This window comes from Oxyura jamaicensis, chromosome 4 (assembly GCF_011077185.1).
Source record: "Oxyura jamaicensis isolate SHBP4307 breed ruddy duck chromosome 4, BPBGC_Ojam_1.0, whole genome shotgun sequence".
NCBI lineage: Eukaryota > Metazoa > Chordata > Aves > Anseriformes > Anatidae > Oxyura > Oxyura jamaicensis.
The window spans coordinates 68,578,835-68,590,303 of NC_048896.1; the positions used below are offsets into that span (position 1 = coordinate 68,578,835).

Consider the following 11,469-nt stretch of genomic DNA (forward strand, 5'->3'; position numbering starts at 1 on the left):
TTTTTTTCCTGCAGAAAGTTGAAGGAAACATCATTTGCGGTCTTTCCACTCTTAAGATTTTTTCCGTGTTTTTCCAGATCTGGGCTGCTCTTGGCATTTTCTTTCCTGTTGTAACTGTCACACTTAAACTCTTTTTTTATCTTTGTTAATGACTACAATTTTATGAGCCTGTGGGACGCGTTCCACGAGCACTTTACTTTTCCTTCTGAACGTGTGGTAGCTTGGTTTCACCAGACTGTCTGTGGCAAGCCAAGATATTCTGTAGTGGATTTTTCCTGTGTTTCATGACAGCAGTGAACAGGCAAATCAAAAAGACTGGGCTTGAAGCAAATCAGACATTTGTTAGAGAAAAAGATTCTCATTTAATTAACTTTATCCTCTGAATCAAGGAAATGACAGAGAAGTTTTGTCAACTGTATTTTGCCTGGCAGATGAAGGAAATTCTGGTTGCTGCTGCAGTCCTTATTCTGTGTGGATTTACTTCTGCAGAAAGGAGAGGGAGCTTGAAGGTCTGTCCATGTCCCATACCAACTGTGGGATGAGCAGCTCCTGTACAGCTGAAGATTTGGTTTGGGATTTTCCCTCCAATACCTAAAAGAGACAATCTGAGGCATCACTGACTTTGTGGCCAGTTGTATGGCTGCAACTCCTGCCCATGTACCTACTTCTACATGACTGCAATCTGCTAAGCTGGAGCTCTCTATCTCTCCAGGCAGCAAGCAGCAACCTCTGGCCCTGCTTCAACCAAGATGAGATCGAAGTTCCACCAGCTGGATGAGAGGAAGGATGATAGGAACATTGCTGACCCTCTCTGTTCTTAGGGAAGCATCTTCTCATCTCCTGTTGGAGTAACGCTGGCCAGTGGTCCTGTTTCAGCAGCTCCAGGACCTCATCCAGAGTGTGGGACCTCTTCCTTGGGCCGCAGCTGCAGGCAGGGAGGAAGCGTAGGTTGAGCAAAAGCTAGGGACAGTCATTGTTTAGTTAAACCAGGCTGCTACGCACAGCACAACAGAACAGATCTTCCTGTAACCAGAGAGAGAAGGACAAACACGAACCTAAAATGATTATTGCAGCAATCACTACACAGGTAAAGAGTGCTGGGTAAGCTGTCATCCTGGTTGTCAGATCAGCCAAAACACAGCCTGTTACTGTCTTGAGCTAGCATTTGAGTCAGAAAACGGTTTTATTTTGTATTTTTGGTTTTATTTTTTGTTGGAACCTCAAAGGGACTATTTTAAACAGGATTTTGGCAATAGTGATGATAAAATGACAGAAATATTTATTCTCCACTTAAATTGGCTCTTTTTGACAATGAACTAGCACTCTGTGAAAAAAGTGATTTAAAAACAGTGGACAAAGGAAGATGAAATAAACGCAGACAGAAAAAAAAAAAAAAAAAAACGCGACAAAGTGTAAAGTAGTTAAAGTACCAAGCTTGCCCTTTAAAAATGAAAACCAAACCAACAAACAAAACCCTCCATTAAAAAAAAAAAAAAAGAAAAAGCAGGAATACTTTGTTGTGTTTTTAAGATGTGAGTCTCAATAGTTTCTGAAATGATGTTTCAATTATCTATGATTTATTTTCTGCTGTTACGCACTTTCCTTTTCCATGATTGTTGTGCTATATCCTTTAATTGCATTCTAATGATATTTCAGCCCAGGTTTTGAGCCTGCAGCTCAGTTGCCACCTCCCACCCGTGGCGTGAGGGACACTGTGAGGCCACGCAGCATGTTCTGGTTGGACACTGAGATCTTTTCTCAGTAAGTAATGCTGGCCTTGAGAAGGGTATTTGTGAAATGAAGTTTAAGAGAGCAGTTTTCATTCATAAGGCCATTATGCCTTTTAAAGAAGGCATTTACAGGCATTTTTCCCCTTGTTTCCTATCAACATTTTTTACATGAAGTAGCTAAATGGGTTTGCTGCCCACCACTCTCCTCTCGAAACTCTCATAAATGAGCAGGAACAGGCATTGTAGTTCCAGCTGGCCAGTAAATGGAGTGTGAAAAGAAGTTTTACCTTTCTATTTTAAAACAGAGCAGAGCTTTAAATTGCCATACACAGAAAGATTACAGGCATTAAAAGAGTAAAATAACATATATTCTGTGTAGCAGATGGCGGGAGATGAATATTTCAGTCTTTCACAGTTTCTGATCCATTTTCCTCAAGTGTTTCATATCGCTCCACTGAGATACCTTAATTGCTATAGTATTGCCAGTTTGCAACATTGGGAAAGACAATACTTAAGCAAAGTGAATACAACATCCTTAAAACAAAACCCATATTTTCATTTTAAGACTTTTTGTAGAGGAGTCTAATTATACTCCATCAAATGAATGAAATTATGGTAAGGTGAGAAAATTCTGAAATTATAAATAGTCTTGGGCATGAGAAATGCTACAGATTCATGTTGTGTGACCACGATTATCAACTGAAAATGCTTGCTTGTTCAAGTTACCTGGAGATGGTCCAAGTTGAGCAAGTGAAAAGACAGGGGAGGGTGGCGGGGAGGGGAAGTGAGAGTACCCACCTCTGCGAGTGTGAGGTCAGGAGCTCCAGACTGGTCCCTCCAATCCCTGCTGACACACCACTGGTAGGCTTGCGGTAATACCTGGGGCACAAAGAAACTCGCTGTATGTGTTTAATAAGATAAAGGAAAGGAAAAAAATAATAATTTAGGAGTGACCTGAATTTACTCCATGTTTCAGTGGAGCTCTCCTTTCTTTTTATTCTTTTGTAAAATGTTCTTGAACTGCTGTAATATTCAGCCTTAATTTTCTCCACAGACAGAGTAAACAAACTCAGAAATGCATAAACTACTCCTTCTGCATATGAAAGATTGACAGATTTCTACAATCACATTTCCAACAACAATGTTAACAATGTTGAAACAGGTAGCTGCTGCTCCAGATGTGTGTGGCTAAATGAGCATAGGAGGAGATAATCTCGTTTTATGGGAGCCCTCACAAGCTCCTGGAAAAGGAAAAAAAAATAGAAAAAAGAAAAAAAACAACCTGCTTGTATTGAAAAGAAAGCACTGTAGCACTGTAAACATTTGACATGCAGATCTCTCACTTGATGATTTTATGGAGGACAGTTCTGGCCAAGAGCCAAGCCAATTCTCATTGTGATCCCTGCAAAGTGTTGGGCAGGCCCTAAATTAAAGTGGAACAAACTGGAATTTATTTTTCAGAAAAATAATAAAAGAAAAGAAAAAAAAATGCAAACAAAGCAACCAACCCAACAATCAAGCCTAGAAATGCCCACAAAAATTCAACAATTCTATCACATCAGGTATCTATTTACTCTAAGTCTCAGAGAGAAACCTCTCTAATGCCACCAGGAATTCAGTACCCCCATAAGGTAACTACTTAGTCATGGTGCAGAAAGGACTTCGAGGAGAAGGGTACCAGGCATGTCCTTTGTGATGGTAAAGGAAACTGAACAATCTGGAGCCTGCTGCTGTCAGTAAAACCCTGCAGTTCAGACTCCACTGTCCTTTCAGGGTTTTGCAGGCTGTACAGGGAGCTGCTCACTAGCTCTCCATCTGGAGAGAGGAGGCTGCTGTAGCAGCTTGTACGTGGAGGATGCACATTGCGAGGGGAGGCAGAAGCCTGCAGCATGAAATGGTCAGATACCCCAAACAAACCTGTAAAATATACATTTTCCTGAAACAGAAAGATAATTAAACATAAACTTCACAGCAGCAATATGATTCTTAATTTCATATTGAAGTGTGTCTAGTCACGATGTTTATCTTTTGTATCTCTGGCTTCCCTATAAATCTGGTGCCCTTACAAATCACAGATTACAATCACATATTACAAATCAGATTGTCATTATTTATCATAGTGCAGGTTCCACAGTCCTCCTAACCTGGGTCATAATCAAGTTTTCTAAAGTCTTTTTAAATATTAGGGATAAAATTGTCTTACTTGCTCACTGCCTCTTTACCATCTCCTTCAATGTAAGTGTTTCTTTCATATTGCCTACGCTTCTGGTTTCACAGTGTATTATGTTTTCACAGGAGGTTAGGTTTCTACCTCCCTCCCAGGTGTGTATTTGCTTGATATGTGTGAGAGCACAGCTTTTCAGTGCGAAATGCTTAAACTTGTGCAGATACAACTTCTGCTGTAAAACCAAGCCCATGATACTTAGCACAAGTGTGCCATTTCCTCCTTTCAGGCCATGATATGAATATGGTCTTTCATAGGCTACAACTGGAAACCTTTGGGAGTTTCAACAGGAGAAATTTTTATGAAGTTACGTGTCCATTGCAGGTGGCACTGCCGTAGCACAGGGAATTTACTCTTTCCATCTCCCTCCACCTCTTCTAGCCCATGTGCAAAGGCCAGGCAAGGTGGCATTCCCTGGCATAACCCTGAACATGAAGAAAGACACGTGATTAATGGATGTGCACATGCAGGACTCTGTGGAGATGTGCCTGGTTAGCATTCGTGCTGCTGTCAGTAAGGAGCCTTCTGGAGGACAGGATGCACACACCACGCATCAAGCCTGAGGACATCCCTGTGGCACTCAGCCCTAAGGCAGGCGTGTGAATGGCACCTGTCTTGTTTCTGTGCTGACATTTAGTTATGGAAGCAGAACAAAGCATTGTTCATTAATGTGAATGTTTTGGTTGTTAGAGCACTTGTTTTGGCAGCTAGGAAGACATCCACGTGCAGAACTAGAGGAGCTCACTCCTGTTGTAGGCAGCATGCGAGGAGTACAAGCAGATACGTGGTCATGGACTGCATGAGGGTGATGGAACAGAGACCACGGCCTCTAGCTGAGATGTCCCAGAATATCTGAGACATCTGTATGGAGCTGGCAGAAGCCACACTGTAGCTACAGGGGGTCTGTGTTGCAATGGAGGCCAGGCATCTTGAGCACTCCAGTGTCTGAAAGGTCATGGGAAGCCCTCCTGCTGAGTTGCTACCCTAAGCTGGGAGGCTATGGTGAAAATGTGATCCAGTCTTTGGCATTTTTTTATTATTATTTTTTTTATTTTTAGTAGATAATATTTTTTAACAGGATCACAACTCAACTTGCATTGGGTATTATTTCAGCATTTTTGGTTGCCTTTCTGCCTTTTGTTGTGGACAGAAATGGCTCTGATCAGTAGTTACTGAGTCATCGTCTGTGAGAGGACATTTGAGCTCACTTGGACTATTTTAGTGCCTCAGTAACAATGCAGATGTCGCAGACCAAGGCTTCCTGCAGCACGCTGCTGTGAACTTGGAATAAGGGGATTTGCCTAGCTGATTTGCAGCAGGACCGTGTCCCCAGCTTTTTTAAAGACTGTGGTTCCTTTGTCCCCTCAGGAATGGCCATTTGGTTTCTGCTGGGGAGGACGAATGGATAGATGGTCCTGGTTCTCCCTTAAATTCACAGAGAAGGGAGCAAGCAGGCAGCACCGAGATGGCCTCTTGGAGGCGGCTCTCGAAGAGAAGCGTGGATGACAGCTGCTGCTTGCAGCCTCTCTTGCTCACTGTCTCTCCTTCCCCTTCCTCCTCCTTTTCCTCATAAACATGACAAAGGGTGCTGCTCTGCCACAGCAGGAACATCTGTAGGCAGGACACTCCTGCAGAAATGGCACTGGAGGGGCCGGGGAAGGAAGGGGAGGGGATGCTTGGTTTGACACTGGTTCTGTGTTGATTTTCAGGGATTTTGGGGAAGAATGTTGTGTCTGATTTTGTGGATTGTCAAAATGAAGCCAGATGGCAGCGGATTAAGTGTAATACTGCCTTGTTGTTCTTGGGTTCACGACTGCGCTTCCCCTGGAGCAAGAGAGCCCTCCCCACACTGCAGCCCCAGCCTCACACATTCCCAGCCACCGCGTGCCCCTTCCTGTGGGCTCCAAAAACCCTGCCCTGAAGGGGGGGGGAAGAGGGCAAGCTTTATTTTGGTGAGGGCCGCTAATTGGAAACTGCTTACTGAAGTTTTTCATGCCTAGGTTATTGACCAAGAGCCTGTTTGCCCTGCTCCCCATCCAACGAAACAAGGGCATTTTGCAACTGGAGCGATCGGTTTGCTTGCTAAAGTAAAGCTGCCGGCTGATCAGCAGAGCCAGTGAAGCCTGGTTTCTTACAGATTTGTGTCTGGTAGCTGGATTTCCTGGTGTTTAGAAAGGCGTGAGTTCAATGGAAGTGTTTCCCATGAGGCATTCAAGTATTTCAAGCCCTTTGTTGATTCTTTGCTATCTAATAAGGGATGTATTTATGCCTCAACCTCCCTCTCCATGTGAGCACTTAATGGGGTCTCTTTTCTTTATTCTGATGGGAACAGAATATCTTTGAAACTGTTATCCTTTGTCAAAGGTAGGGCACTGGAAACAGCCAAAGGGCTTTGACGATGCACCAGGGTGCAGGGAGGCAGGCACTGACAGAGGAAGGTGTGATCGCCTCAACTTTGTTTCCCCAGAAAATCGGATTAAGGATAAATTATTAATTAAAGAGAAGGTGTATTTAAACATATGATGCTGATTATCATCCAGTCGCTTAATTAGAAGCAGACAGGCTGACAAATTTCCTTTAAAAGGGCTGTTCTTCCCTACACCACCTCCCGCGGCACAAACACCTTCTTTCCAAGGTAGCTTCTGTAGGTGCAGGCCAGTGAATTTCCACCCAGCCTATGAAAATGCCAGCAAAAAATGCTGTGCATTTCTCCTCTCAGACTGCATCATCTTTTCAAACATAAGCTCAATACTTTCTATTTAACTTACTCCTCTATGATTTTTCGTTAAAATTTCAGATTAAAACAGTGAATTTTATTTTGTAAGAGGTCTGCACCTCTTCATGTAGACCAGCAAATGCCTGCTCCAAGTCTGTGATACAGTCCTTGAGCCTGGGAAGCATTCTGACAAAAACCTGATGCCTTGGTATTTGAGGAAAAAACAGAATCCAAGTCAGTTTTGCTGCTTTGTTGTGCTCTATCCCATTCTTCCCTAGGATAATTTTTCAGCTGTTCAGCGGTTTCTTTGAAACCATTATCTGTGCTCCATAAGTGTTCAGAGCTTTTTAGCCTTCTTTAACAAATCACTGTCCCCTGTCTTCACGAAGAGTCACCCTCTCTGGGATGACTTTCATAAAGCTGGGTGCGGACCCATCAGTCTGAGTTGTTCTGCATTTTCTTGTGCAGAAAGGATCTTGTTCAGATGCTTAGCTTGCAGATTCTTTGATGTGCAGACTGTCTGCGTAGCTTGCACAGCACAGTGTGCCCTGACAGTGCCTGACAAAAGAAACCAGGGGGGAGGAGGCTGGAATTAGGACAGTGTTTGCTTTTATGGCGTATGTTGTTATAGTGTACAATATAGATACCCATAGGCCAGTCAAGATTTAATAAGTCATGACAATTTTATAGAGACTGGCTGTTACCAAGATGCTCAGAAAGACTGGGATTTCCTAATCTTCAGTTCAGTGACTTCAGAGATGATTTTTTCCTGATTCTTGGGGAGATACTAGGGAGATACCCTAGTGATATAAAGGAAATTTTTCAAAGAACTGGAGTCCTTGTACTCAGCTTGGAACCTCTGCATTTCACCTTCTGCCTTGGTGGTCTAGCGGGGGCGGCCCAAACATCAATTGAAAGTGTACTTTCATGTCCCTCGCACTACGGTGCACAGTCCGGAAGGTATAAATTAGAAATGTTCAAGTATTCCACTAATGTGTTTAGTTTATTTTAAGCAGAAAAGTTACTAATTACATATTTTCTGCTAAGCAGAAGTAAGCTTGGATGTGCTTATGTTTTTGTTTATTCTCAGAAGTATTTTTCATTTATAGTGTGAGCTTCTCCCCCTCAAATTCTTCTCCTGTTTTTCTTTACTGTATCCTGTTGTAATATTCCCTTTGGAAGGTCTTTTATAGAGTATTTTTTTACAGATTCTAAAAACTTCCTTCCTGGCATTTGCATTCTCTCTTCAGATGTCAAAATCAAAGATAATGGCCCATTGCTGGTGTTTTGGGAAGGGAGGGGCATGCAGGGGAGTTTGCAGTCCCCACACACTCAGCCAGTCGATGCACTTCATGTGTGGTGTGAGGGACTCAGTGTGTCCCAACAGTAGTGCACTGTTAGCCAGGACAAGGAGGAGACATTGAAATTCAAGGCAAGCATTTTGAAAATCGTCAGTATTTTCTGACCCGTTTCCCCACCGCACAAAGCCGACAGATCTCCCAAGGAACTTTGTGAAGATGGTACAAATCTCAGCACGAATGGTGATTTTGTCTGCTGGGCATGAATATAGATTTGTTCTGTCGGCAGCAGGGATACGTGTCAGCGATGCTCTGAACAACTGCTTCAGCCTGAAGCCTTTGATGGATAATAGCAACCCCATTCATCTATATTTTGCAAAGTATCTCCTAAAGCATAAGCTCCTAGCACCTGGCAAAGCAGAGAGAGGAGAGGCTGGTAGCATTAAGCACCAGCACATCCACACTTAACCCTGGAGATTTGGGTCCAACTCCTGCAGTCATATCGTAAAAAACAAACAAACAAACAAAAAAACAGTTTGGTGCCTTCAGTAGCCCACATCTGGAATGTTCTGGTCTGTATGTATGTGGTCTGTAGAGGCTCAAAACTACAACAGGAAAATGTTATTATGTCAATGTTATCAGCCGAGATTCAAGTAGCTAAGGTAGAAGGTAGAAGTGCTCTCAAAAGAAAGCTTCTGCGCGGTATTCCTGGATCAGACTCCTTTTTACCATTTTGGCAGTTAAAGATATCCAGTACAGATTCTCCAGGTATAACTACACTGGAAAATAACATTTGCCAAAGACATTATCAGGCACTGAAAGCTAAGCTTAAGGTTTTGCAGTGTCAGATGAGTCTGATCTTCTGCAGTTTGCTGAAGAGCTTTCTGTGTCTTTACTGCAGGCTGCAATACACAGAAAGGGGAAGTGCACTGTGACATTGAACCAGTCATACGAGGTCTTTAAGTCAGCTAAATGCACATTTGTAAATTCTTTGGGGCATTTAGAATGGATTTGCCACTTCTAAGGCATTTCATGGTACAATGCTTGAAAAATGAATGTTTTCTAAAGGAGTTCTTATTTTAAATGATACTTAACCACTCACATTGTGGACTTAAAAAAAATAGAAAGAACAATAATTATAATAATAAGCCTTTCCATTAGAAACTGATCAAATTTCATTCAGCTTTTTGTTGAATTTTATACACGCATACTAATTATAAATATTGTATATTATACATATACATATTCATTTTTTATGGCTTTTGAAAACACACAAGACCTGAGTTCTTCAGCGTGGAAAACAAATATAGTTAAACAAACTGATCCATAAGCACCAAAGTTAAAGAATCCTGTTTTGCTGTAGATTCAAGAGTGCTGTGATCTCCAAAGGAAGATTTTCCTGCTGTTTGGACATACAACTTCTTTTCTATGCCAGGAATGGGGGCTCAGCATTTTAGTAACATTCTGGGTAAGAGCTTTCTCCCAGTGAAAATACTATCCATCTTTCATCTCCACCTGCTCGCCTGCTTTCACCAAGCTTGTTTAAATGCTGTTGAAAGCCCTTCTCATCTGTCAGAAGTGGTTGAAATCATTCCCCAAATTCAGAAGACACTGTGGGTTCTGGGAGGCTGACAGATACACATGCACGGTTACATGAACTGCTGGAAACTTAAAATATGCTTTCTGTGCTGCAGAGTGAGGGCAGAAGTCCATGAACGGCTAGGGCTTGTGCTATGTGGGGGAGGTCAGCAAACCAGCTCCTTTTCCATCCTCAGTTTATAAACCTTTGGGTTTGCAAATAGATCACTTTAGGATAAAGCAGCACTTATTCATTTTACCTTTGGATTATATCTCTGATCTATATGTGGTCCCTCATCACCATCTCCCAGTCTGCAATGAGTATTGCTAAGAAAGTTCTCTGCGTGTATGTGTAACACATTATACACTCCATTTGTCCACGTGTAAATATTTCTGTGCCTCCTTGCAACTTCTGCTTCTGATCCAATCTATACTTTACATATTGCACTCTCCTGTGGATAAATGAATTACCAATTTAAGCAATTTGCATGGAAATGGAATTGTGCTGACATCGGTACCTAAGTCATTCAGTAAAACAAAGGTTATTTGCAAGACGTATGCTAGCCTTTGCTAAGCTTGCTGGGTCAGCAGCCCTCCAAGCAATAGCATGTTCAGACAGATGTGGCTGGGCTGCCCAACAGCTGGCATCTTGAAAACATCTCACCTTCTTCAAAGTGACCCCTTCCTGCCTTCTCTGCTCCCCCAGCTGATGCCTTTTGTTGGTGGTTTTTCATGGGTATATGGGAACTTACCGTATGACCAAAGGAATGCTTGGGTAGCTGAAAGCCCGTCATTTTTACAGTTAGAGCAATTAGTCTAAGAAAAGAGACAATCTTTCCACACAGGGAGAAGATCCCTTACCTCTCTAAGATCAGAGGGTTCATTACATCCTGACTCAAATTGATGTATTTTAAGGTTGCTATGGTATACATGGAAAGTAAGCACAGAAAAAGGGCCCTGTTTTCATTCAGCTAAATTGCACAGGCTTTAAACACTTTAGTTACAATCCAGTGTTCAGTGAAGTCAGTGTGGGCTGAGGGAAACCTGCTTCCCCAAAAGGTTTTTTCCCTTGTTCCCTTATAAGCAGGCAGGGAGCAGTGTGGTGACCAGGCACAGCTGAGATGGCCGTGGGCACTCATGCAGCCCCATTTGCTCCCAGAAAGGCTCTGCAGAACTTCATCCTCTGCACTCTGTGAGAAAAGCAGCTGTCAGCCGTGTGCAGATGTTAATGCATTTCTTCCCCCTGTGCTAAACACATCTGTGTCTCTTCAGAGAGTTTCCACTGCTGGTGAAGGCCAGAGCTGAGTCCTGTGACTGCAAGGTACTGCAAGTGTCTGTAGACCACAACTCCTTGATAATTCGTGCCTGCGTGCTGTAAGTGGAGTCCTTGCACGGGAATTTAAAATTGCATTTGCTGAATTATGCTGCAAAGTCACCTGCAAAAACAAAACTTTCCAACACAGAAAGAAGGATGCTGAATGCCATTATTTAAATAGCAGTGCAGATAAAGTGTCCCAGCCTGTGTCAGCATCCCACGGGTCAACACAAAATACCTCTGTTGGTTTTGGACCGACTACTTGCCATGGAGCAAAAACGTGCACTGGCTTGTAACTTGTTCAGTACCAAATGAAGGAGAGATTTAATAGGTGTGGCAGAGGACAAAAATCTTGACTCCTAGGAATGGCCACAGCTGTATTTAAAGTAACAACATGCAGAAGGGGGCTAAGAAAGTAAATGTGGTTTGAATTCACCATGTCAGGAGCAAATTAAATCAGTGTGGTAAAGGATCCAAAGAGAAATGCATTTGGAATTGCTTATATGCTGAAGCTGGGAGTCTGGGTAATAAGTAAGAGGAACTGGAATTTCTCAATAATAAAGATAAATTCAACATAATTGTCTCATCAGGTTTCAGAACCAGAGGGG

At 42.6% G+C, this 11,469-nt stretch overlaps 1 long non-coding RNA gene across 1 annotated transcript in view; it reads left to right on the forward strand.

Moving 5' to 3' along the window:
• Positions 1 to 1,262, forward strand: part of LOC118165611 — a 14,942-nt gene extending 13,680 nt beyond the window's left edge. Inside the window, exon 3 of the long non-coding RNA XR_004750134.1 lies at positions 490 to 1,262. This is a non-coding gene — a long non-coding RNA (uncharacterized LOC118165611). The remainder of the gene's footprint in view (positions 1 to 489) is intronic.
• Positions 1,263 to 11,469: the final 10,207 nt, after the last annotated feature.